The sequence below is a fragment of the Phalacrocorax carbo genome, chromosome 10, assembly GCF_963921805.1.
Source record: "Phalacrocorax carbo chromosome 10, bPhaCar2.1, whole genome shotgun sequence".
In the NCBI taxonomy this organism is placed as follows: Eukaryota; Metazoa; Chordata; class Aves; order Suliformes; family Phalacrocoracidae; genus Phalacrocorax; species Phalacrocorax carbo.
In genome coordinates this window covers 1,068,388-1,095,162 of record NC_087522.1, presented here as the reverse complement: position 1 = coordinate 1,095,162, position 26,775 = coordinate 1,068,388, and the positions used below count along the sequence as shown (strand labels likewise).

General features: G+C 60.5%; 1 long non-coding RNA gene across 1 annotated transcript; it reads left to right on the top strand.

The window, feature by feature from the left end:
* The first annotated feature begins 648 nt into the window (after nt 1-648).
* LOC135315103 (uncharacterized) lies at nt 649-26,063 on the top strand. Its single transcript, XR_010374549.1, has 4 exons — nt 649-1,190; nt 1,683-1,751; nt 22,594-22,667; nt 25,341-26,063. It is a non-coding gene; the product is annotated as an uncharacterized LOC135315103 (long non-coding RNA).
* Nucleotides 26,064-26,775: the final 712 nt, after the last annotated feature.

Genomic DNA, 26,775 nt, shown 5'->3' with positions numbered 1-26,775 from the left:
AACTCCTGCTTCCCCAAATCTGGATGTAAAGAGCGTGCAGTTCTGAAGAAAATACAAAGTAAATCTGAGCGTTGGAGGCGGTAAATCCCACCGTGGCGCTCGGCGCGTGGAGGACCTCCGTGCCCGGGGCTGCCCAGGGGACGGGGCGTTTGGGGCTCCCCAAAGGTGTGTTTCTGGCTGCGGGGCTGGTGCTGGGGAGCCTCGCCCCCCATCCCTCAGACCATTTTTCCCCCCGTTTGCTCAGATCGGCCTGAGCCGCGCTCTGGCAACGGGCGTTGCTGCCCCTTGCTGCCCCCCCGGCCCTGCTGCTGCCAGGCTCGGGGCTGGGGCTGGCGGGGGGCTGCGGCAGCGGCGCCTTCCCCCCAGCTCGGCAGGGCTCGGGCTTTCCCAGCCTCGCAGGGACGCACCCCTGTGAAAACACCGTCCCTTCCAGCATGCGTGAATGATTTTTGCACCCAGGAACATCACTTTTCTATCATTCGGTCTCCTTATTTGGTATTTCTTTAATAATTAGTGGCAGATTTTGTACTTATGTTTGCAATTATCTAAATGCCTTTGGGACATGTTCTGCCAGATAATTGAATCTCCTTGGTATGTGACTGCAAAGATATTGTTAGTGAGCGCGGGCTGGAGCCGAGGAACGTTTTGCCGGCTTTTGGTGTCACGTTAAGACAAATTAGCCTTTTTCGTTTTAAAAAACTGACGGAAACAAAGCATTTTGCTCCGCTCTCCTCAGCAAAAGCTTTGCTAGAAGCCTGTATTGGAGAGGGAAATACGTTATTATTAGTAATTAACTGGATGTACGTTTTAATTCTACGCAGTGGTTCTTTCCCGGGCTGCAGCAAGTCCCCCCCGTGCCCGACTCGCGGCTGCAGCGACTACCCAAGTGCGAGGTGCCGGCAGGGCGGGGAGGAGCGGGCCCTGCCTTGGCAAGACGGTGGAGCGGGAAAGCGGGGTCTCCGGCCGGACAGACGGACGCCTGCGCGCAGCCTTGCTGGCGGGAGCAGGAGGGGGCCCCCGTGCCCGGCACCCCCACGCTGGCGCTGCCCGGCCCCCCGGCAGCTGCCGGGTCCGTGCGGGGCGCGCGTCCCCGTCCCTCGAGCGCGCTCCTAACGTTTCACTTTTTCTGTCTTAGCCTATAACATCGGGATTTGAAAGGAAACCTCCCACCTCAAGTGCCGTTCTTGAGAGTAAGTGCAGAGCTATTTGGTTTCTAAACCCTGCTAATTTAGGGCAATTCAGTGAAATCCTTTCCATCAGCATCGCTGTTTCTCGTAGGGCCTGGGGAGGCAGGGGATGCGGAGGCTCGGCGGGATGCCCCGCGTTGGCCACAGCCGGGTGCGACCCTCAGCCCGAGCTGCTCGGAGCCGACGTGGCCTCCCGCAGCACAGAGCCCACGTTAAACGCTCGGGGTTGCTCAGAAAACGTTTTTCTCACTTTGCCAGGTTTCGGCCAGGTCAAAGCTGCGCGGTCGCTGGCCGGTGAGCTACCGAGATGAGGCTTTGGGGTGTTGCTGCTGCTTTTCTGTGCCCCAGGCTGGAGGCAGCTGGCAGGGCTGGTGCTTTGTGCCCCTGCGAGACCCTCCAGCTGCCTCTCGGGCTGCAGAGCCACCGGGGCGGCTGGCGGCGAGGGGAGACCCACCGCGCTCCAGCCGAGTAAGCTTGTGTTGTGCTTCAATGCAGGTAATGGAAGAATTGTCAAATCGTGCCCAGGAAAATGTAACCGGGGATCTCGGAAGCGGAGAGGAGCAGGTAAGTGGTGCGACCCACGGCTCTGCCTCCGCCGAGCCCCTCGGGGCAGAGTGGGAGGAAGGGTCCCCAGGCGGAGGCAGTGGGGGAGCAGCTCCTCGCAAACTGAGCCTGCCGGCCGTGGCAAGTGCCACAGGGGGATTGGAGAAACCAAAAGGCTATGGTTCCCTTCACTCGTTGCACCTTGGCTTTATCGGATGTTTTCCCCATCCAGCTCATCCCCTCTGCAAAGAGGGCCCTTTTTGCAATGCCTCGGCCGGGCGGGGATGGCCCCTGGCTCCCCGCGGGGATTTCTCACGCCCCAGACCGCCCCAGGTCCCCGTTGCACAGAGGCTGTGCAGGGTCGGGAAGGACGGGGCTTTTCCTGCGGGGCCGAGAAGGTCCCCGCCGGCAGCTCAGGGTGGGTCGCCCTGCACCGGGCAAGGGGTGCATCCCCCCGGCCGGCGGCTCCGGCCTCGCTCCTCTGCCCGCTCGCACGTGGGGTGTTGAGGAAGGGGGGAAAGGCATTCTGTGGGGAGGGACGGCACAGGGCTTCTTTGGTTGCAGTTTGTTTGCAGGCTGATTTTAAAACTGATCTCGGTCTCGCACGAAGGCAGTCGGGGCAGGCATCGGCTGTGGCAAAGGAATGGAATGATTTCGGGTCTGGCTGCCGCTGGCTCGGGCGTCGCGGGGGCCGAGACCGCTCCTGCGGGCACCCCCGCGCCGGACCCTCGCGCTGCTTCGGTCCCTGGGTGAAGGCAGGCGGACGCGTGGCTCCGGGGAGGCTCTGTGCGGAGGATGTCGTCTGCTCCTAGGGAGGGCTCGAATTCATAAACAAAAAGAGAAACTGACACAAATCAACCCATAAAAATTAATACGGACAGGCTGGGTCTGCCCCAGCGATAGCTCAGCACTGCGGATGTTGAGCCAGCCTGCTCTGAATGATGGCTCTTCTGAAGTGTCCTTAGGGTTGCCAGGACTATTACTCATCTCACATTACTTTTTCCCCCCAAATATTGAACGTTCTCCTTTTTAAAATACGGGTGCAATTTGCCTCATGCTGCACCCGTCCCCCTCACAGCGCCGGGCTGGGCGGCCCCGCAGAGCGAGCGGGAGCTGCTGGGCTGCTGCGGGCAGGGGACGGGCGCTGCGGGGATGCTGAGCACGCTGGGGCAGCGTACGGCACCGGCGGCCAAGCGGGTCAGGCCTTTGCTCCTCTGGTCTCCCCCCTTAGCGGGCTGCGGTTCGCTGGGAGATGCAAGCAGCAGCTGAGGGCTGGCCCCGGAGAGGCTGAAGGTGCAATTTGCTGTGAAGCACCGTTACCGGGGGCTGATCTGGGGTGGTTTGTCCCGTGGCACAGGACGGGGTGGGGGATGAGCCTACGGCTTGTCCTGGTCCCGGCTCTCACCGTGGCCGTGTGGGCTCTGCTTTGCCAGGCGCCCGGCAGCCGGCTGATGGGGATCTGAGTCTGTTCGTCAGTGCAGGCAGTGGGAGCGGGCTTTTCTCTAGAGCTTGTCGTCCCCAGAAAGTGGGCAGGGTGCAACAACCGTAGAAATCTACTGAAGCTTCAGTGCCAAGCAACAAAAAGTAGAGATCTCTGCAAGGAACACTTCTCAACACACGGCTGCACAGCTGCTGGCCTCACACCAGTGGCTGCTCTGGAGCTGGAACCTGGAGGGGTTTACGCTCCATAAATTAGGGAAAATTGCCCTAAATTAGGGAAGATTGCTCTTCCTAGGTTTCTGTGGGAGAAAGGGAGCAGGGTGTATGCGCAAACCCGCCCTGCCTTTCCTGCTCCCTGCCTCCGGCTGCCGCCTGCCCTGTGCCGGTGCAGGGATGCTGGGATGCTGGCAGAGGGGCTGGCACTGCCCCTTCCCTCGGGAAAAGCACTGGTGGTCCCTCTGTGCTGGATGGCTTCGCTCCTCCTTCAGGTTCGGTGCTTAGTTTGCTTTTCTTTTAATCTCCCCGTGGCTGGGACGCTGGTGGGGACCTGTACACCGGAGCTGCTTGTTTGTGGCTGTGCCGGCTCTCACCCGCGGCCGGGATGCTCTGTGGCAGTGGCTCGGCTGGCACCGCGTGCAGGACATGGGCCACGTGAAGGCGAGGAGGAGCAGGGGGTGGGTACCCGCCCTTCAGCTGCTGCCAGAGGCTCGGGGATGCCCCTGCAGCCGGGGACAAACCCTCTGGGTGTCTCTTTGCTCATCTGAGCAGGTCAGGGCATTTGATTCCCCCTTGACAACCTGACCAGTGCACGTATCCCTTGGATAGCTTCTCCTCCACGGAGGTCCTGTAGCCACCGCCTGTAGGGCAGCTGTGGGGAGGGATGCTCAGGCAGCCCTGTGTGCCCAGATGGCCTCGGAGGGGACCTGTGAAACCCCACAGGGCAGAGCATCCACGAGCACCACTGGTGCAGAGGTGGAGGCCTCTGAGCATCCGTGTTGTGTAGCCTCGAGGCGCACCAATGCTCTGTGTCCTGCCAGCCCGACCGAGACCTGCCGCTGGCCCCCGGCCTGTGCGTGGGAGCTGCCCTTGCCGGAGGGATGCCCGGTGCGGGGTTAACAGCATCCCAGTCCCCCGGCTCCCTGCCGAGCCGTCCCCCCACGCACCTGCGCTTCGTCCCAGCCACAAAGCAGTTAATATTTGTTGATCTCGGCGGCGTGCTCGGCGCTCTGCGCGGCTCTCGGATGCAGCGCGATACTCCCCGGTCTCCAGGGATCTCGTGGCATTTTGCCCAGATGGCATCGGTCTGTGTCTCAAGGACATAACACGGCGCCTACGGCTCAGTGCAGCAGCGCTGGAGTGACAGATGAAGCCAGGGCGCTCCTTCGTCTCTGCCGAGAGGGAAGAAAAGCTCCTGAAAATGCCGGGTCTCCAGCCAGCCGCTCCCTTTCGCCTCCACGAATGAGCCGGTACCCGGCGTCCGCCCGCGTTGCTTCGTGCAGGGGCAGCGCCGGCCGAGCACGCGGGGTCCCCTCTCCCCGCGAAGGAGAGGGCACGCTCCGCTCCGTCCCCTTCCGCTGGCAGAGCAGGTAGGTGAGACGTCCCCGCCGTGCCCAGGCCACCGTGTGCCCGCCGTGCCCTGCTCTGTGTCCTGCCGCATCCCAGCATCATCCCTGCCCTGGCCCACGTCCACCCGTTGGCGGCGGCGGTGCCAGCATCCCGCCCGCGGTGTGCAGGCGGGCGGGGGAAGGCGCTCCTGCTCCCTGGGGAGGGCGACCCCTGCCCGCTCCGCCGCCCACCCTGCATTTAGCCACAGGCAGGGCGGGCGGCCCAGCAGGCACCGGTGGCCTGGTGATGCCATGGCTCTGCGGCAAGAGGCCGGGGCGTGGCGCGGGACATGGGCAAAGCAGCTGGGTGTGGGGCAGCGGGTGCAGCTGGGGGGCCGGCGTGGCTGCCCGGGGCTTGGGTTGGGGCGAAGGCGTGGGCTGAGCCCACACGTTTGTTTTCGGTTGTGTCTGCCACGTCCTGGGCATCCCAGCAGCTGCGCGGGGAGGGGGGCTGCAAACCTGCGCCAGCGCAGGAGCTCCCGCTCCATCCACAGCCTGTCCATGGGGGGAGGCCGTGAGCAACGCCCTAGGGACCCTGCTCTGTGGGCTCTGGCTCCCCCCGTACCGGCTCACCCTGACGCTGACAGCACCAGCGTTGTTAAATCCTGCCCTCCTGGGCCTTCGAGCATCAAGATGTGTGTGATCCCAGCGGGTGGCAGCACGAGGGACAGCGTGGTGTTTCAGGGACAACCAGAGAAGTGTTTTGCCGCACTTGTACCGCAGCCATGGCTGGGTGTGGGGGGTTTCACGGGGCACCGGGGGCTGTGCATGCACGTCCTTCCCACCTCGTGGTGGCCCGCAGCGTGGCCGTGACACCAGCCGTGTCCTTCCGCAGCTGAGCATTCTCCGTGCGTTGGCCGGCTGGAGCCGGTGGGGAGGTGACGGTGCGGGGACAGGAGCGGCCCGGCCCCGAGCAGGAGCGTGCGGGAATGAGCTGCTCCCGGGTGGGAGCTACAGCCACGGGTCACCCGTTCAGTGGCAACGGTGTCTTGGGGAGGGACCCACCATCAGACGACGGGTGACAGCCACTTGCGCTGCTGCGGGGTCCCGAGGCTGATGGTTGTCCCTGTCCCTGTACAGGTGGGGCCCTGTGCTACAACAGCACGTGCGGGAGAGCTGTGTTCCCATGTGCTTCGGTGGGCGCGGGTCTGAGTCTGGGGGGGACAGCGGTGACCCGGTGTGCGAGGTGGCTTCTGCGACCCCCCGCCCCTGGCGCCAGGCTGGCACGGCAGAGCTGGCCTGCGGGTGCCGAGCGCTGCAAGTTGCCTGATCCCAGTGGTTTTCCACCCGTTTTGGACCTCCCGGAGCAGGACAGTGCTGGCATTGATTCCCCTCCCCGTCGGCTGAGCCGCCTCCCCTTGCACCAGCCCAAAGCCCCCCACGATGCTCAGGGAACCGCGGCGAGCCCCCGTTACGGCAGCGGCACACGCCGAATTAACCAAGCGCGTCCCGCCGGCGGCAGCGAGGCACCGGCCCCCCTCGTGCCCCGGTGTGCGGCGAGGTGCCGGCACGGCCACCGGCACGCTGCCCACACCCCGTGCCGGCAGCGTGCCGTGCCGGGAGCGGGAGCTGCGGCCGCCCGGCACCCCTGCGCAGGAGCCACCGCTTCCCTGCTGCGCACGCAGCTGATTTAATACAAAATGGAAATTGGGTTTGTTTTACTCTTTTTTTCCCCCCCTTTTCCTCAGTGTGTGTCCAATCGAGTGTTCCCTCGCCGCGGTTCGTTAGAGCCTGGCACAGCCGCAGACACCGTTCCAGTGGCTGCCGTGTGCCGGGAATGCCAATGAAGCTGCCGGCACGCCACACGCAGCAAACTGCGGAGCGTGTTTGTCCTGAATGCAGAATAATTAATGGTTTAGGGGGATCAAGTGAATTATGCTGGAGCTGTTGCCCAATTAGTTAAACTAATTGTGAAGTAAGGAGGGCTACCAGGGACCCGGCGGCCCAGGCGCCCCGCGGCGGCCCCGTCGGCGCACAGACCCAGCCCCGCCGCAGGGACGGGGCCGTACCCGGATCCTCTCTGCAGAGCTGAGGTGTCCGGGTTTGCCGTACTGCTCGGTTTTCATAGCGGAAAATTGTCTCATTTCTGTATCTGGCTCGTGTCGCTGTGTATGTGCAGAACTAGATTTTACATCCCAGCCCGTGGATGCCCGGCGGGGCTGTGGCTGGGTGGGAACCCACCCCTTTCGCGAAACACCACATCCCCCCTTGCCAGGTCTGGCCCCCCGGGCGGCCGCAGCCCCTCCGCGCGGGGGATGTCGTGACTCCCGCTGTCCTTGCCGACAGCGCGCGCGGCGCCCGCCGGTCTCACAGGCGTCCAGGGGGAGGTCGTGGCGGGGGGGGGAAGAGATGTTTATTGGTGGAATCACAGAAATGCGTGCGCCCTGCTACTCTCTGCTTGAAATTAAGAAAAATTTCAAACAATGCAAAATTCTGCATTTCGTATGGCAGGAGCGAGCCTTCCGAAGCTTCCTGCTGCTAATTCTGGCTGGAAAAATACGGCAAAACCATATATGTATTTTTATATATATATACATACACGTACGTACATTAGGGTCTCTGCATGGGTGGGGGAGCGCCCTGCGTGCCGCGGCACCAGCCCTGGGCTTTGTCCGGCAGCGCGGCAGGGACGGGTGGGCGCTCATTGAGTTGCGCTTCCCCCCCCCGGCCCGTATTCGCCGTGACAGATTACAGCTTGATAGAGCCGCAAACACCGAATAGCAACAGAGGCGTCAATTTAGTTATTAACAAAGGATGGTATTCAAATGGCGCTGGCACGGCTCCAAGGCGCGGGAGCTTATGAGGAGCGCGGAGGGTGTATTAAATATTCATCGAAATCTTGGCATTTCATTCCCATCTCTCGCTCTCCTGCCCCCCTCCACGCCTCTCCCCCCTCCACGCCCCAAATTATTTGGTTCTAAAGGTTAGAAGCCTGCTTCAAAAATTAATTATTTCATTAACGCGTTATAAATTAGATTTTTACAGCGAAGTTTTTTTAGGGTCGACACGAAATGGGTCGTAGTGGCACTTCATCAGGTTTGCTCGTCACGTGAGCCCTGACCCCGGCCACGTGACGGTGCCGACCGATGCTCACGAAAGCATGTGACCCTAAATGCTACGTGAGCTCAAAAAAAAAAAAAAAAAAGAAAAAAAAAAAAGATTTAAATACAAAAATATAAGCAGGTTTGTCTCCTGCCTTCACCTGCCCTGTTGTAGTTGAGCCGTCCCTGCCACCCGGAGTCCGGCGGGCGCGGGGAGCTCCGTGCCGCCGCGGCGCTGCGAAACCCTGCCCTCCGATTCGGCACCACGGCTCCCCGGTTGGTAAGTTAACAGATACTTCCAGCAATTAATTGGCGCGGCTCTGCCGGCGCTGCTCATTAGCATGCAGGGCGCGAGCGGGCGCTCCGCCGCGTGCAGCCTCGCGCCGCCGCCGCGCCACGGGAGCCGCTCGCCGGCCCCGACGGGCCGCGGCGCTGCCCTTGGCGGGGGCTCGGGGCGGAGGTCCTGCACCGAGGGCTGCGTGGGCTCGCCGGCCCGTGGCGGCGTCTCTGTCCTCCCGCATCCCACCGGCTGCCGCCGTGGGAACATTGCGATGCTCCACAAAGGGCTCCTCGCGGGCGGGGGTCAGGGCGCCCCGCGGCTGACGGCTTTTAGTGCCTCCACGCTAGGATTTAAAAAACGACGTGTCCTGAGTGGGGTGGGTTGGGGGGGGGGCTCTTTCCCTTTCCTTCCACAGCCGAGGGGTCGTTGGCGCCGGGTGCTCGCAGGGCCGGCGATCCGCGCCTGCCGCTGATGCTGTTCAGCCCCACCGGCGCTGGGCTGCCGCTCCCAGACAATGCAGGTTTTATTTTGGCGCTCGGCCGGTGCCTCGGCGCTCCCCGGCGATGTCCCCGTCGGGGCGGAGCCGCCGTGCGGGAACGGGGGCTGAATCCGTAATGCTGGGAGCGCCGGTGCCGGCACCGTGCAGCCCCAGCCTGGAAGGGGCCGGAGGGAGCCGGCTGCCGCTCGGCGGGCGCGGGCGATGCCGGCCGCCCGTCATTAGGATGCAGGTCCATCGCCATCTCCCTGGAGACCATGGGAAAGGAGGGCTGGGTGAATCGGTGTCTGGTACGGCTGGCAGCCGTGCTGGGAAGAGGGCAGCTGTGTGCAGGCGCTGAAGGGCACGGATGAATTACTGCCCCTGTTCAGGCACCAGCCTTTGTTCCCCACGCATTGTCAGCAGAGAAATGGGAGAGAAAAGTAAAATGGCTCGGGCGCAGCCCGCGATGCGGGGCAGACAATGGGCCGGGCCCGGCTCGCAGCCCGGACCGCGCCGCAGCGGCCGCCGCAGTTTTAAGCATCAGTAACAATTTTTTTATTTTTTTTTCTTTTGTCCTTGAACTAATTATCCACAAAAGCTCTTTTGAGCTGACACCGAATATGAATTGCCATTCTGGTGTGGTATTGTAACTGTAGCGATCCCATATTTAATACTCAGGGCATTCCCGGGCGATCATTAGTCCCTTTGTGCCACTGAAGGAAGCCATATGTTTCAGAGACATCTTTAAAGATGCTTGCAGAAACAACAAAAAAAGGGATTTCTGTGTGTAGCTGAATGCGGCTGCCAATCACCCGGCGTCCCGCGCCTGCTCCCTTGTGCTCGCCTGGAATGCGAGGTGGCGGAGGCGGCTTCGGTAAATACGGGCTCGTGTTTGTAGTCGGGATTTGCCGTCTGGGGGAATGAGCTATGCAAGCTTTAATTGGCACGAACGTCCGCCCTGCCCCTTTCTCACATTTGCTGGCTCTCCCAAGTCTTAACTCTTTTTTAATTCGATCGCGAGGAAGCGGCTTCCGCGGCGTCGCTGCTTGAGAATAATTTTTCTCCGCTGCTCATGCAGATTTCTTTTTTGACTTGTGGCCAGCTGTCCCCGCGAACGAGCACTTAAACAAACAAACAAGTGACCCGGGCCCTGCCGCGCCGCGCCGTCCCCCGGCTCATTTCTCCAGCTCTCCCCGTAGCAGTTTGCTCAGACCCTCTATTTTTATTCGGCTTAATTGGCTCCGTAATAGTTCTGTGGCAAGCAATTCTGCTCCCATCAAAACCTGCTCATGTGAACGTTCCCCTGTGGTACGAAGGAGATAAGTAATGAGGAAAATTAATCCCGGTCAGCTGCAGGGGCCCCGGCGCGGGCGGCGGGGCTGGCTGAGCCCCACGCGGTCGGCCGGCACGGGGGGTGCCACCGGCGGCCAAGGTGGAGGTTTTCAGGGAAATAACCCAGGTCGCACTCGTTGCGAGGAGTACAAGGCTGCGGCCGCCGCCAGCCCTGCAGAGAGGACGTGTGGAGTCGTGTTCAGCTGGTTTATAATTTGCAAGGGCTTTTTGAGTGCCGGGGTCCCGGGGCGGCAGCAAGCCATGCTGCGGGGAGCCCTGCGCCGGGGCTGGGGCGGCTGCAGAGCCTGTGCTCGGGTCACAGCCTGCGCGTCTCCCCGCCGGGCGCCTCGGGCTCGCCCACGCCCGGAGAGCGGGTTCCTGGGGTCCCTTACACGGGGTGATGGAGAGGGCATGGTGGAAGCCCCCGGCCAGGCTGGCGTCCCTCCACGTGCCGTGCAAAGCCCCCCACGTTGCACACCCGCTCCCCGGTGAGCAGCCCCTGGCCCGTGCGGCCTCGCCGCCGGTCTCACCGCGCCGGGAGCTGCAGGCACGGCTCCTGGCGGGTGTCAGGACATCGCCGTCGCCTCTCGGCCGGGTGCCTCGGGGGAGCAGGACCACCCCTGGGTGCAAACCTCCAGCTGTGCACTGGTAGGGCTGGTTGGCAAGCAGGGCGGCCAAATTCCACCGCAGCAACACCCCAAACCACAGTCGGGCACAGGCTGGCCCAGAGCTGTGGGGCGGTGGGTGCTCCCCAGCTGCCTCCCCTCCCCATGCAGGGAGCCTTCCTCCCCTCTCCTCCTCCTCGCTCCCATCGCCTGTCTCTCTGCTGTGGAGCTGTCGAGGGGGGCTGACAGCAAAGGCCCATCTTGTCGGGACTCCCCAGGGAGGACAGGCTCCCAGGGCTGTCCCGAGTGCTTTTCTTTCAGGCTTTATTGCTGCCTTCCAGAGCGCTTCACATGCAGATCACTGTCCTAAAGAGCTCAGAGAGCCGCAGATCAGCAGAGATACCCCATGCAAAGGGGGGACACAGTCACCCTCCAGGAGCCAGGTGGGTGCCAGCGCCAGGGACCTTCCCCCAGGACCAGGGACCTTCCCCTGGGACCCTCCCGACCACTAGGCTCGGATTTGCCCAGGTGCTCCTTTCGCATGGACCTCGTGCATTGCTGGACCCGCTGCCGGCTCCGCTTCTGAGTTTGCTTCATCACTGCAGCTGCCGCTGACATTAAACATTTAAACACAAGAGCTGAAACCCTGTAGGAAGCCAGAACTCTGCCGAGGGCCCCAGAGTTTCCCAGCCCTTGCAAAGCCTGGGCGATGCTGCGCAGCCCGGGTGGCTCCAGCCGGGGAGCTGGGCGCTGCCTGCAGCTGAGAGAGCACCGGAGAGCAGCCCACCTCCATCAGCATGAGGAATTAAGAATTAATTCAACAAAGGCTGTTAACAAATGGTCAGTAATTAAGGCGGAAGCCGGCAAATGGAGAGTTTGCTGCGTGCGGCACCCCTGGGAGGCTGGTGGAGGAGCGGGGTCGGGGCGCATCGTGCTGCGGCGGGCGTTTGGGCGTGCTTTTGGGGATGCTGATGGAGGGGGAAGGGGTCCATGGGCGGACAGCCTCACCGCTGCTCATGCCTTGGGAAGAAGGGCCACGAGGATGGTCCTGGGCTCGGCACAGTGCATTCAGCTACAGCTGAATTTTCTCAGAGATCCACGCCTGCGTCTTCCCGTCCTATTGACAGGGGACACGAAGAGCAGCTTTTTCTTTTCCCCTTTGTGGCAGGTCCTTGTCCCCTGCAGAGAGCTGAGCAGCCCTTGGGAGAGCAGCCAGTTCTGGGGATGGTTTGAAGGGCCTTTGCCCCCTGCACAGGGCAGGGACGGACGGGACCCCAGGCGGGAGGAGCTGTGGCGAGAGGAGCAGGCTGTGCGGCTGGGGAGGCGAGCAGCAGGCAGGGGCAGGGTGCACCGAAGGCGATTTCACAGCTAAGGGTCTGGCTGGCACTTCTTGGACTATGGTTTTATTTCTTCTCCTGCTCCTCTTCTCTCAGCCTAACGAGCCCAGTTCCCCATCCTCCGACGGCCCTCGGCTGCCCACGTCCTGGACATGCATCCTCCAAAGCTGGGCCCGGTGTGGCACTGAGCCGAGCGGGACGGCAGAGCTTTGCGGCAGCGCATCCTGCTGTGCTGCCCTTTTCATAGCCAAGCCCCAGGCGTTTGTGACTGCCGGAGCCCTCTGACAGGCGCTTGCTCCTTTTCCGAGTCCAGCAGCCACCTTGGCTGCTCTTTGAGGGGTCCCCCAGGCCAGGGGGCTGCCTCCCATCGAGGGTGAGGACTGCACCGGGCTCGCCGGCCGAGGCTCTCAGTGAGCCCCTCGCCCCGGTGGGGTCGTGGCGATGCCGCAGGGCACCCGCGTGGGTCTGTGTGCGCTGCACGCCGGGGTGAGGCGTGATTCGTAACGCCAGCAGCTGCCTGGAGCCACATCTCACCGCGCTCCAGCACTGCCACCCCCGCGGCCCCGTGGGCATGGCCGAGGTCTCAGAAGAGGCTGGTGCGGACAAATCTCAAGCATTTGGCAAATGCGTGTGAAAAGCAGCGGAGCCCACCTGAGAGGGGCTTCTGGGGTGGGGGGAGCAGCCATCCCCCTCGCAGACTTTGTGCTCAGCCTCTGCGAGCACAGCGGGGCACGGGGGGAGCCGGGGCAGGCAGAGCTCTGCAGGCACCCTGTGTGCTGCTCCGCGCCCGGCATAGGCAGGGCTCGGCTGGGGTGTCCGCTCCGGCCACCAGCTGTGAATGGCCCCAGTTTAAATCTCAGCCTGGGCACGCTGCGTAGGATTGTCTCTGTGGGCTTTCTGTTTACTTCTGCTCCTGAGATTTATGCCCAGCCTTCTCTTGTGCTGGAGTAAAACCCGGGATCCACTTCTTCCCAGGATGCAGGGCCACATGCTGTAGGAATGAATCTAAGCCCACATGGGCAAAGCCCATCTGTGGTCCCATTAGAGGAGGGTCCCCCTTCCCCTGGCACTGGGCTCAGCTCCCAACGGGCAGCGTCTCCTTCTGCAGTGCCCCAACCCCTCCAAGCACTTTGTCTTGTTTTAAGCAACAACCTGTGCCCCGCAGCCCCTGCCCCGCAGCCCCTGCCCCGCAGCCCCTGCCCCGCAGCCCCTGTCAGACCCTCGACACCCCTCCAGAGCCTCAGACCAGCCCCGCGTCCTCTGCCCTGGCCGCCCAGCACGGGGCTGGGGCACCCCCACTCCCCCCCGCTCCCCACCAGCCGGGGGTAGCCCGATCCGGACCCTCAGCTCCAGGGGTCCCCGACTGCTCCGCCTGTTCTCCAGGTTCCCCATCAAACAGCCAGTGCACAAAGCAGAGCTCTCCATCTTGATTTAATAAGTATCTGGAAATGTCATAAAAGACGTGATAATAAAATATCAGATGCAGGAAAATGACTAGCCAAAAGGCATTTAAAAAAGGGAAGAGTGTAAACGCAGTAGATTAAGACACTAATTCCCATCCCTTGTATGTTCTCCATCTTTCCTGTGTCTTGACAGACAGAAATAAATGCCCCCTCTTCCTGCGAAGCACTATCTGCCTCTTTGCTGTATTGTAACCACAGGGTGCCCACAGCTCTAACAGCCCATTTATTCTCAAGCTTTGATGCTTTATCACTTTCAAAGGAGCGGCTCGGCTAGTTCATCATGCATTCCCACGGCAGGCACTTACTCTTAAAGGGCAGGTAGAATTTTGATGGTAATAGCTAAATTTGATTTTTGATGCTCTGAAGTATCTCTGCAAATTAAAGACCTGCAATTTGTGCCTTTGTTTAGACCATGCGAGGAGGGAACAGGAACAAAGACAAAAACCTAAAAGAGAAATAGTTCACATGAGTTCGGAGGCGCCAGAGGGTCCCTCTGTAACTCGGGCTCTGTGAAGGTAAGAGCTGGGAGTTGTTGGGTTGTTTTTTTTTTCTTGTAAATGTAGCTTTAAACCAAACAAAATGCCAGTAAATTCCCAGCCCAACACCAGTGCAATAAATAAAGGAGCCAGATCAGCAGCTAAGTGATGGATGTGTTAATGTTTTAATAGGCCGACCACCTCATAAATAATTTGCTCAGTTCTAGAGTAATTGACCTGGTCACAGTGGTAATAAAGGGCTGTCCCCTGGGCTCTTGTTCAAAGGTTCAGCAAACCCTTCCAGAGGAAGTCTTAAGTGGCTTTTAACAATATATATTTTATACTGTTACAGTCTAGTGCCCTGCTAATTCCACAGTCAGTGCAAACACCATCAGTTCAGCTCCGTGGATATTTCAATTAAAAATCCCCAGAAACGATAATCGAGAGTGACTTTTGCCAGTTGAGCTCTTTCTTTGCTCTCCGGTGAGCGGGGACCTGCGTGCGGAGCCTCCCGTCGCCCAGCGTGCCTCGGCGAGCAGGGACGGAGCCCGCGGCAGTGCCCGGCACGGGGGAGCGGCGGCGGGTGGCCAGGCTGGGGGCGGCTTCACGGGAACCCACCGCTGCAGCCGGGCCGCCAGGGACGGGTCTGCGGCCACCGGCACCGGCTGTCCCGAGCAGCCGGAGCCCAGCCTGGGGACAGGGGATGGGGCTTTTCCAGGGTGTTCCTCCTGCATACTGGCTGTTCTGCTGGTGTAGTGGGTACTCCTGTGGCATCCTGGGTATCCCGCTTGCGTACTGCGAGGTCCTCCTTTATGCTGGATGTTCCCCTTGGGCGCTGTGTACCACTTTCCAGTGCTGGCACCGGGAGCAGCCTTACTCGGCCTGAGGCAGGACTGCTGCCTTATTATTAGGATTTCTACCCTTTGCCATCGTGGTGTCAGGCAGTTCATGGCACCTGCAGCTCTATCTATGGCCATGGTGTGTTTCTTTTACGTTTTTCCGCGCTGTTAATTTGAGCTTAACAAACCTCCGCTGTGTCCCCGCAGGTCGATGTTGTTTTAACCGCGTGGTGATGCGGGATTTGTCCCACCAACCGCTTTGCTCTGTCTGTGGGATGGGCCAACGTGGTTGTGTTTCTGTAGCTCCAAATCAGGAAGCAGGACCTCCGTGGGGACGGGGCTTCAATGGAGAGAGGCATTTTACCTGCCCGGGGTGGCCTCTGCGGGTGATGCTCCTTGCAAGATGCCATGGCCAGGGTTCGATGCCTGAATTAACCGGGAGAGGAATGGCCCATAGCCGGGGGTCTGCGGGGACACCAGCGAGGGGCAGTGTGCTGGCAGGTTTCTTCATGGAATCACAGTGTCTGGGGGAAACAAAAGCCCCCGTGGGTGCCCGCTGGCAGGCGGGGCGCTGCTGCCATCGATCCGGCAGCGCCCGTCTTGGAGAAGGGACCGTGGCCAAGGGGGGGCCAAGCGGGAGAAGGGCGTTGACCATGGCTTTGCATATTTACTTTGCCACGTGCTGGCATGCTGGCTGTGCTCCGTGCCGGCTATCGTGCTGCGCTGGTGGCGAAGCCTCCCCTTCCCTGGCAGCCGGGAGCGTGGGCACGAGCAGCGCCGCTTCGCCGAGTTGGCAGACATCCCACCAGCCGTGGTGCGGTGGTTGGCACCGTGCTTTGCCCTCTGCTTCTCTGCAGGGACTGCTGAGCCTGGCCCCACATTGCCAGGGCTCCCCGGGGCACCCACACTCCCGCAGCAGAGCCCGGGAGCCCCCGGCATCCCCTCGCCAGAAGCGTCCTTCCTTCTGAACATCCCTTCTCCTCTCCGCCTGCCCTCCTGCACACCAGCCTCATCCCAATAATCAGAGGCAAACGTGGCTGTAATGAAAACTAAATTTAATATCGTTGCCCCTATTTTTTGTAAATTAGTGGAACCGTCAGCTACAGTGTAAATGACACCTAATTACTGTTTGGGGAAGTTCACACAGAAGTGCTTAGCTGTGAGGTGATCATAGGGAAGCACCGTCAATGACGGAAAACGAACAAGATGCCGGCTGTAGGAAACTGTAATTACAGAGGACTGACATACTGTGAGCTGTTTATGATAATGAAGTGGTGCATCAAATCAAATTAACCTTAGTTATTTAACACAGAACGCACCGAGGACTTGTCTCAGTAGATGCTACATCCAAAACCGGAGCGGTCGCTGAAGTCAGGAAAGCGGCTCAAATGCAGGCACGGGCGGTCGCTTTTGTTTAAGCTATGTTTAGCGAGCATCCGCTGCGGCGTGCCGGGGCGGCCGGGCTGCACGATGGCGAGGGCTAGCGCAGGCAGAAAGCTGGCAGAGCTGCTGCCGACAGCCTGGGATGCCACGGCGCTGCCGGGGAGCCCCGCTGCCGGCTGCGCGCTGGTGGGGAAGGGCCCGCAGCAGCAGCAGCATCGCTGAGCGAGCCGCCCCAGCCGCCGTCGCCTCCGCGCCCCCGGCCATGAGACCCTTCCTCCGCGCTGCGCCGACGGCCCCGCGCTCGCTCGCCGCTGGAGCGTTGCCAAGGCAAGGTCAGTATCCCGCCCCGGGAGGAGGTAACGAAAGCCGGGGGAGTTTTCCCTTAGTCCGGCGGGGTCTGGCTGCGGGGCAGCAGGATGCTCCCCTGCCCGGTGTGCTGGGCACGCCGCCGGCCGCTCCTGATGTTAAGGCGAAGGATGCAAGTGCCACTGTACTCGCGTAAGAGGGATTCATTTGCCCGTCTCTCTTCCCCACGAAGGCTGCGGTGCTCGCTGCTGGAGGAGCGTTCCCGTTGGGATCCCTTCACACTGACGGGTGAGTAACCTTTCAAATTAACCCAAACGCTCTGTTAAAGATTAATGAGCTTTCTAAACAAGGGTCCCTTCTGTGCGCCGGGGTCTTTGCAGCGCGGCACATTCCTCTCCGCCGGAGGAAGGGATTGCCGCGCCGCAGCCGGGGCTCTGCCGTGCCGGAGACGCCGGCACAAGCTCAGCTGGGCCGGGGGTGCTCCCGAGAGCACTGCGGCGAGGGGCAAAGGGGCAAACACACTTTATGACAGCGGTTCTGTAAATAACGTTAAAAGGCTGTTTGTGTCAGTGGTGTTTCTTTGGCTAAAGGGAGGTGGGAGAGCGCCGGCGGCGGGGATGCCGGCCGGGCTCGGGTGGCTCAGGCGCCGGCAGAGTCGGGCTGGCTTTGCAAGGCAGGAGCGGTTGGTGTGGGCAGCGAGGGCTGGCACAGCTCAGCCCTGCACTCGTGTTGCTGGGGCAGAACTGAAGGGCGAGAGAAGGAACCAGCCTGATTAAAATGCCTCTTGCCCTGGCTCGTAGTGTCCACGACCTGACGGCCTGCTGGCTTTCCGAGTGCCTGATTTGCTTCTGAACATTTTGTTACGGGTTGTTTTGAATCGGTTAGAAAATATTTGCTTAGTACCCTTCGTGCCTGCGGGGGTCTCTGGGGAGCCGAGTCCCTCCTCAGGGAGAGGATTCCTCTGCAGAACTTCCCACTTGTTGGAAAAACACAAACTGCTTCTCCAGTGAAAGGCTTTCCTCTGTGTAATTCAGAGTGGTTGATGGACTTTGGAGTACCTGCAGTCAGATTCTTCCCAAGCTATACTTTCGCTTATCTTTCTCTTTAGTGGAATTTTTAAAAAAATATATGTTTACTGTCCTTCCTACTTTCCAGCAAGAACAGTTTTCATCCGCAGATGCGTGCCCACCCCCCCGCACAAGCGCAGGTGCTCAAACAGGCAGCAAAGGGCCGAGCAGGCAGTTACTGGAAGCGGGTGACGCCGCGGTGGCCCTTTCGGGGGGCAGCCAGGCATCTCCCAGACGCTCCCCCCGGCGTGAGTCGGGGCCGGGCGCGGGGGCCAGGCGGGCACCAGCCAGCTGGGAAACCAACTGCCCGGCACGGCTCCCTGCCGGGCCGCGGGATCTCGCCCGACGTCATTTGCAGTCGCACTGAACTGCACGGGCACGGCTCGCAGCCCTCTGACCTTCAGCCCTGTCCTGGCGGCTCCCCTGTGTATAAATTAGCGCCCCAGGTGTCATCCCTTAATTCCTCCTCTAATGCTGGCTTTGAGTCCAGGTTCATGGTGGAAGGCGCCGGATTTTGTGGTTATGAGTTAATTTTGCTTCTTTCCATCAATATGAAAATGCTTTGTGAGTCCTGAGAGTTAATCACTATTGTAAGGGAATAAAAAGAGGAGATTTTTCTCTAATCCTCTTTAAATGGCCTCCAAACGAGGGCTCGAACAAAGATGACTAATGACAGACATGATTAAACTCATTTAGTAGGTGAAGATTTGATGGGATCCCTCCCAAGCTCAGGTATGGCCTTGGGGGACCAGGCACTAACTCTCCGTGCTGCAAACGCAGAGCTCCTTGCTGTCACACTTGAATTAAGCAAACTCATTATTTTTTGGTTTGTTTTTACCAGAGGATTTCCTTTTCTAACTGAAAATATTTTTGCCTGTTTTCTGCAAACCTTTTAATTACCACTGCCGCTTATAGTCTCGCTAAAGGGATACTAAATCCAGATTCACTTAACGGCCAGCTACATCCCTCGTACCTTACCCAATACCTCCCGCCAAGGGTTCCCTCTGAACATGCGTTTGTCTGCCAAGCACTGATAACAGTAATGAAATATGAAGTCAATGAAATGTGGCTGAGGACGTCTCCAAAGCAGATGCACTCGGCTCTGGAAGCCTGTTGCCATAAGCTCCGGTACCGGGCGCGGGACGGCTGAAGTCTGGTTCCTTTTGGATAAAGCACAACCACAGCGCCGGTACCGGGCGGGGAGCAGGCGTCGAGTGGGCACAGCCCTGCGGCCCCTGAGCTGGCAGAGCCCTGCGGCCCCTCGGCGCGGAGCCCTGTGGCCCCTCGGCGGAGCCCTGCGGCCCCTCGGCGCGGAGCCCTGCGGCCCCTGAGCTGGCAGAGCCCTGCGGCCCCTCGGCGCGGAGCCCTGTGGCCCCTCGGCGGAGCCCTGCGGCCCCTCGGCGCGGAGCCCTGCGGCCCCTCGGCACGGAGCCCTGCGGCCCCTGAGCTGGCAGAGCCCTGCAGCCCCTCGGCGCGGAGCCCTGCGGCCCCTCGGCGGAGCCCTGCAGCCCCTCGGCGCGGAGCCCTGCGGCCCCTCGGCGCGGAGCCCTGCGGCCCCTCGGCGGAGCCCTGCAGCCCCTCGGCGCGGAGCCCTGCGGCCCCTCGGCGCGGAGCCCTGCGGCCCCTCGGTGCGGAGCCCTGCGGCCCCTCAGCGGAGCCCTGCGGCCCCTGAGCTGGCGGAGCCCTGCGGCCCCTCGGCAGAGCTCTGCGGCCCCTTGGCGGAGCCCTGCGGCCCCTCGGTGGAGCCCTGCGACCCCTTGGCAGAGACCTGCAGCCCCTTGGCAGAGCCCTGCAGCCCCTCGGCAGAGCCCTGCGGCCCCTTGGCAGAGACCTGCAGCCCCTCGGCAGAGCCCTGCGGCCCCTTGGCAGAGCCCTGCAGCCCCTCGGCAGAGCCCTGCGACCCCTTGGCAGAGCCCTGCAGCCCCTCGGCAGAGCCCTGCGGCCCCTCGGCAGAGCCCTGCGGCCCCTCGGCAGAGCCCATGCGCCCCGCGGCTGCCGGCGCAGCGGCGACAGGTGTGAGCTCAGGGCAGCGTCGGGTCCATCCTGCAGCGCTTGCCGCTGCGATGCAGCTGTGGGGTGCAAGCTCTGCCCCCTCGGTAATCTCCTGGCAGAGCAGAGGTATAGCAAGGCTGATGTGAGGCCAGGCAAGATGCACGTGAAAGACCGAGACGATGATGGGGTTTGAATGCAGGCTCCACTTGAACGACTCTTGAGTCGAGCTTCTTTTGTGGCCTTGGGCATCTGCAGAGCTTTCCCATGCTCCAGGCCTCCAGTAGGCCACGCTGCTTATTTCTCTGGGTCTAGAGTGCATAAATTAGCTACAATTTATGAATTATTTGTAAACAGTTGAATCTGACTGTTCAAGACTGTTATTATTAACACATATTACTTTCAAAATATCATGGTTTTGTCAGGGCACGAGGCATCCCAGCTGCGCTTTCCCCGCACAAAAGGCGTGTGTATCCTGGCGGCTGTGCTGCTGCCGAACCGAAGCCGTCGGTGGAAGTCAGTAAGGGGCGGCCAAACAGATCGGCCCGACAAACAACCCCCGCGGCTTGGCCGGGACTCGCATCCCTCCGCGCGCTACTCGTAATTGCTAACTGCTGTTTCCAGCCAGCGAAGCAGGACCTTGCTCAGCCCCGCTCCCCTCCCGGTACCAGGGAGGGCTTTATTTCGGTGCTCACCCTCCTTGGTCCACGCACGGGCACAGGCTCAGCGCCGGCTGGCCGGTGGCATCGCCGCAGCTGGGATCCCCTCGCCAGGGACGGCTCGTTCGCAGCAGCGCGCGGGGATTACGTTGATAGGGAATACGTGTGTCCGCAGCGAGGACTTCAGGCGGCGCTTGCAGCAGCGGTGGTGGAATCCAGTTGTGTAAACACGTTTGATGTAGGGAGTGAGACGCGCGGGGTGAGCTGTGCGCTGGGCGCAGCCGCCTGCCCTCGGTGGGGTAGCCCGCTGCCGACGGGAGAGCTCCTCTGGCCGCCTCTGCCGTGCTTCACTGTGTGCCGCTGCCCTGGCAAGTCCCCGTCACCTCCCCGCCAGCAACGCGCCGTCCTCCAGCCCTCGCCCGGGCGCCTCCCCCGGCCTCGCATCGCTCCTGCTGCCCCTCCTGCCCCTGCAGCACCCCCTCCGCCCTGCTGCTCCCAGGGGTGCTCGCCAGCCTGCCCTCAGTGTCCCTGACGCCCTCTTCTTTCTTTTCTTTCCCTTTGACCACCCTTGTGCCTTTTAGGAGGCTCCCCAGCTGCCACGGCTGGGTTTCCCCTCTGCCGTCACAGCGAACGCCGGCCGGACTGAGCTCACGAGGACGGCGGTGCCCGGGGGGGAGCGCTGAGTGGGCACACTGCTGCCACGCTGGGTTTAACTAGTCCTGCGTGTCACCCTGCATCACCCACAACTTCGGGTGGCACGCGGTCACTCCTCCCCTGGTGACTTCGGGAGCACCTCGGGCTCTGGCACGGACCCCAGGGACGCACGTCTGTCCACCTCCTTCCTCCCTTAACCCAGCGCTTCGCCTTCCCGTCGCTCCCTGTGCTGGGCTCTCCTCCCTTTGCTCTAAGGATTGCCCTCGCCAGCGAGCACGTGTCACCCATTCCCTGAATCCCTGGGGGAGCTGCGGCCCCTCACCCTGCTGCTCCTGGGTAACGACACCGCAACATGCTTTCGCTCACCAAACTGTGAGTGTTCTTACATATCACGGACAGCAGTAGTTCCCCTTCTAGACCTATTAAAATACCAAAACCTACACGGAGAAAAGTGTAAGAATACGCAGGACAAAAATCAGGGTGTCCCATCCTTTCTCCGTAATATTGGGAGTGATTAATGTGACACTATCGCTATCCATCTTGCTTTTGTTTAATTATCATTTTTGTATTGTTCGTGTCTCTGGAGACCTGATCTGGCGGGAATGGTTTGATGGATTATGTATGAAATCCAGGTCAACACGTCCAAGTATTACTGCCTCATAATTTGCTGCGCCACAGAGGCCAATATAGATGCCTTGTGTTATTAATTATACCAATATATTTTCATGAGTAATGTGATTAATTAGGCTCTATATATTACAGTTGCAGGCCTGTTCTGTTGCTGTGTTTGTTCTTGGATGGAGGTGGCTGGCTCAGAGAGCAGGCAGCAAAATCTGTGGCTTGGACTCAGTCTCGTTCCTTCTCTTCCAGAGCGTTCAGGGGAAAAATAAAATTCCGTACGCTGCACTTCATGTGCCAGAGAGCCATGAGGCAGCGGGGGAGAGGAAAGCGGGGCTGCCTCCGGCCGCGGTCGCCCACGGCTGCAGGGCCGTTGGTCCTGGGAGGGGACGGGCGCTGCGGGGCTCTCCTGGCTGCGCCGGCACCTGAGATGCTGCCCGGGCTGGTTCCGGGCTGCAGCGTCAGCTCCCGGGGACCAGGCGAATCCCTGGCCGTGGCAGGACGAGCAGGGAGATGCTGAACGGGCCGGAGGGGCCCTGGTGGGAATCCTGCCCCGGGGCTGCCCGCACCACCCCGTGCAGGGGGGCCGTCGGGATCACACCGACCGCACCGCCCGGGCTGGCCCCGCCGGCGCCTCAGAGCCTCGCTCTTGGCACCGCTGCGGTGAGCTACAACGGGAATAAATCACGGAGACTCGTCCGCTCTCGCTGAACTTCTTAAAGAAGTGTATCAATGAAGTCATTCCTGTAACTCATTTTTATTTTCCTTTTACAAGCTAAAAATACGGGATCTAAACCGTGCCGAGTGTGCCCCGTGCCGCTGGCTTACGACACCTGCGGAGCTCAGGTTCACAAGGCGGTTTTCACCTGCTACAGGCGATAACCTGATAAGCTGTTGTCAGTCTCCACGGTGAGAAGACAGGATGAAGAGTTTGCAGCTTTGCTGCAGTGTGAAAATATTCACAGAAAACCAGATTGTTGACAAAAGCAGCAGCTTCCCCACCTTGCTGGGCACGTTTGCTTGGCGTCGGGGCTTCAGCCTCCCTGGCAGCCCATGACGCGCGTCCCTCGCCATGCCGCAGCTGGCACTGGGACCTGGGAGGTCCGTGGCCCCCCAGCTCAGCACCAGCAAACCCCTGCAAAGCGCGGTGCTGGCCAGCCGGAGCCGGGCGCTGCCGGGCCTCCCGTGGGGCGAGAGGAACCTGTGCCATGTTTTGTGCCCCTCGCTCTCAGAGCTCCGCTCCCGGCATCACAGCGGAGCTGAAACCTCTTCTGTCTTTTGTCTCCATAAAGGTCAAAGAAGAGTCATCGTCCTTTAAGTGCCAAGAAGAGGCCTTCCACCCCCTGGTGCAAGAAGACTTTGAACAGTAAGGCAGCTGCTTTTTCTTCCCGAATGGTTGCTGCTTGATTGCATGTACATTGATCTTACGCCGGCCGTTTTTTTCCTTCTTGTCATGAGTTTGATTGCAAGGGTTTGTTTCTTTGCTTTTTCATGTAATTTATCCCTGGCAGTCACACAAACAATCATGTCGGTGATGGGGTATTGTCCTGTCCTCCCAGTGATGCTTCAAGATCTCGAGTTGCAATTTTCCCATCAAGTTATCCCTTCAGTGGGCATGGCAGGAACCGGGGGAGGGTAGTCCTGGCTTCTCCGGAGCCTCACTAACCCCTCTGAGAGCATCTGGGAGCCCTTCTTGCAGAGGCGAGGGCTGACCTGCAGCTCCATGACCGGTGGTCCTGCCAGCACCCAGCCTGGGGACCAGGGCAGTTGCAGCCCGCAGGCGGGGGGACCCATTTCTGTGTGGTTTTACCGTCTCACTGTAAGGGGCTGACGTGTGCGCCTTGGGGGACTGAGGGCAGCGAGCTGGCAGCGTGCAGGGTCAAACCCAGTGTAATTAAGGAGGGCAGAACCACTGCTCCGGGTGGTCCCCTTGCATCCCTGCCTGCAGAGGGAAGCAGGTACCTGATCCTGTTAAAGCTTCTGGCATTTCCAGCGTGCCCTTCTTGCACCTTGGGGCGAAACGCAAAGGTTTTGCAGTGCTTTGGTGACCGCTGGAGGAGGCAGAGCCCCCGGTCGCTGCGTCGCCGGGCGGCTGCCCTGTGCGGGAGGGCGGCAGAGCCCTGGCGCGGGCTGGCTCGCAGCCGAAGCGGCAGCGAGGGGATGCTTTGCTGCATGGTTTCATACAAAGGCGGAGAGCGGCACAGACACGCACCGGGTCAGCTGCGGCTGTTTGGCTGTGCAGGACCTTGATTTAATTATGCCAATTGTTGCAACTGGCACCCAGCCCGATGTGTGCAATCCCTGCCAGATCGCTGTTACGGGGCTCCAGAAGCGCTGTCTGTCTGCGGCTCCCTGCAGCCGTCATTCGGACTGTACCGTCAGGCTCGGGCGCCCGGCGCTTCCCAGCCCAGCGGAGCCCCGTGGTGCTGAGGAGGCTCATCGCCTCCGCCTTGGCACGGCCAGCAAAGCCCCGGTGCGGGGGCTGTTGTACAGGCAAAACTGTGCCTTAGCTGGGATCGCCGATCCCGCGTGGGAGATGGGAAGAGACCCTGCCAGCAGCTCTGGGGATGGTGCACGCCACCAAAAGCTGCCCGCGCCGGTCCTGCGCCGCGGCCACCGCAGGGGCAGGGGGTGCGGGAAGCCCGGGAGAAGCGCGGTGGCACCGTGCTGCAGCTGCCCCGGCGGCAAGGTGACAGCCCGCCGGCACGGTGGGGACGCGGAGCAGCGTCAGCCATAAATTAGGCACAGTGAGGGCAGGCTGGGACACAGTGGCTGGGCTCGTTACCGAGGAGCTCTGTCTTCTGGTCCTGCTGCATACTTGTTTGTCCTGAGCGATGGGGAGTGCGAATCCCCCCTCGCCAGCAGCCAAGGGCAGGCACAGGCACCACAAGAGCCTTTTCCAATTACGGGCACAGCATCACCCGTGGAGAAAAGCAGCATTTGTGTTTCTCCTCAGGTCTCTGAAGTAGTTTGCGCTGTGTTTCTGAGTCCCACCCCTCTTCCCCGCCACCGGGACGCACCAGGAGGGAAATAATGCAACGGGGAGCCCTTCCCTGGCTGGGGGACCTGTGCTGAGTTTGGACGGATGTGTGTGCCCTGCCCCGTGTCAGAGCACAGTGCTCGGGCCGCAGTGAGGATGCTCCCCCCCTCCTCATCCCCATCGCTGCCTGGAAGGCACTGGGGACCTCAGCATGAAGTGAAACCTTCCCGAGATGGTCCTGCTGCAGGGCTTCACCCATAAGCCAGGGAGGAGCCTCTTTTAGTCTACTTTAGTTCTTGGGATTGAACCCCTCCCCCTGGAACAAGCCTATTGCTGAAAATGCCTTTTAGAAGCTCCGGTCACAGTCAAAACTAAATCAGAAAATGAACTATTACTCAAAGTGACTTGGAGTTGCTTAAGATTTATATGCTTTGGGCAGCTGGAGCTCCATTTGCCGGGATACCTGGGGAAGCCTCCACCACTAGCCCACCGTGACCGTTTGCAATTTCACACCACTTTAAACTCGTTCTCATTGAGATTGGGGAGATGAAAAATGTCTTTATTAAGGGAAGTCACAGGTCCCTGATTGGCTGCTAAATGTGTTTTAATGTGAGCGGGGAGGGCAGGAAGGGGTGCGGGGAGGGGGAGCCACGTCGGTCACCGAGCTCCCGCGGGTGCCTGGCAGGGCACAGCAACTCCAAACAAAGGATTTCTCTTTGGTTTTTCTGCTGCTTTGACCATCTCGAGAGGGTTGGTGGCATCTACTCTGGGCCAGCAAGGTGGCTTGTGAAGTCTCCATCGGCCCGCGCTCAGCAGGTGTGGGAGGAGGTGCCCTCCGCTCTGCAGCTGCTGTGCTGGGTCCAGCGGAGCTGTAAAACATGGGGAAAACGGGGAGAGCACAGGGCTCGGGTGGCCCCGCAGGCCAGGACTCAGGTGTGCGTCCCATCGCCGCGCGACACTGCAGGTATTCCTGTCCCCTTCCTCTGGGGCTCTGTTTGTTCCTTCCCCATAAATCCGCGGTAGCCCCATTATAACGCCTCCTCCTGTTCCCCTGCCCAGGACCTGCGCAGCTGCTCTGCAGGGAGGTGTCCCAGGACCAACGAGCACCCTTTTCTGCAGGGACAGCAGAGGATATCCCGGAGCACTAGTTTGTTTCTTACTGTCTTTACGTGTTGGACCATCTCCGGCTGCTGCGGGCCCTGCTGTGCCCACCTCTGGCTGAGGCACACCTTGCTGGTACCGGTTCACCTAAACCACGCTTACTGAACGGTATCAGTGGGAATACGAGTCTTTACTGGTGGGATCCAAACCAGGCAGGATGCAAATCCTTGCAAAAGACATAAATGAGGAAAGGAAAACCTGCCTGGGAAGGCCTTGCTGGTGACGCTTCTCCTCGCCGTCACCCGATGCGATCGTAGGGATGCATCCAGAGCTCGGGCTGCATTACCCGGGAGAGCAAACCCCCACCTCCTGCTCACGGCTCTCAGCAGAGCATCTGCAGGGTCTCTCCCCTGCAACTGTGCAGTTGTGCAGCTGGGGGGGATGCCACCACGTTTTGGAGAGAGCGTGCCTTTTGGCACAAGCCCCGGTGGCAATCACGGGCTCGCTGGGCACGTGCTCCACGTGGAGCCCCCGACAGCGTGGTTCTGCTGGTATCTCCTAACGCATGACCCTCTGTACCAGATACACGTATGCACGCGCGTGTGCAATGTGCTTTAATAACGTACTCAGTTAAACACGCCATTATTTGTGCCCCTACAAATAAGAGTCGCGGTGGCCGGTCTCCCCGGGCGTCCGGCAGTGGCTCACGGCCTGAGCAACTCCCACGCGTGCAGCAGACGCGGAGCGGCGCGGGGAGGTGTTCGTGCTTCCCGCTGCTCTTGTTTCTCCAGCAGACCTTTGTGGGTATTCACTCCCTAATGATCGGCTATTCTTGCATTTCTATCTTTACTCCAGGAATCATGCACTAAACCTGGAGTGAAGTCAAGCACAGACCCTCCTCCCAGCTCATCCAGCCACACGGTTTACAAAAGGCTCTGTTATTATCCCCGCATCCACACTCTCTAACCCTGTAATTAGATGCTTAGGCTATGATTGCCCCATTGTCCGCTGGATGGGTTTAATCATTCTTTTCTCCTACAGTGGCAATTTTGTTCCAATTAATTATTTCAGTTTGAACAGCAATAGCTGGTTGAGTTTAGAGAGAAATTAAAAGGGTAGAGAAGGATAATGAAGAGTGAGCTAACTAGGGAGAGACTGCAAACAGGGCTGTGTGTATCCCTGCTTCTCTTCCAGGCTCTCGCTTGCTCCCCAGAGAGCTTTCTGGGGCTGGAAAATGTCCTCCCTGGAAATGAGGACCCTGCGTGCCACAGAAGCACTGCCTGGCTTCATCCCTGCCTGGGAGGTTCGTTACTGGGTCTGATGGGAACAAGAAAGCATGCTCCCAGTCCAGCCTGGGGGTGAAACTGTTTCCCATTTAGGCTTTAATCAGTGT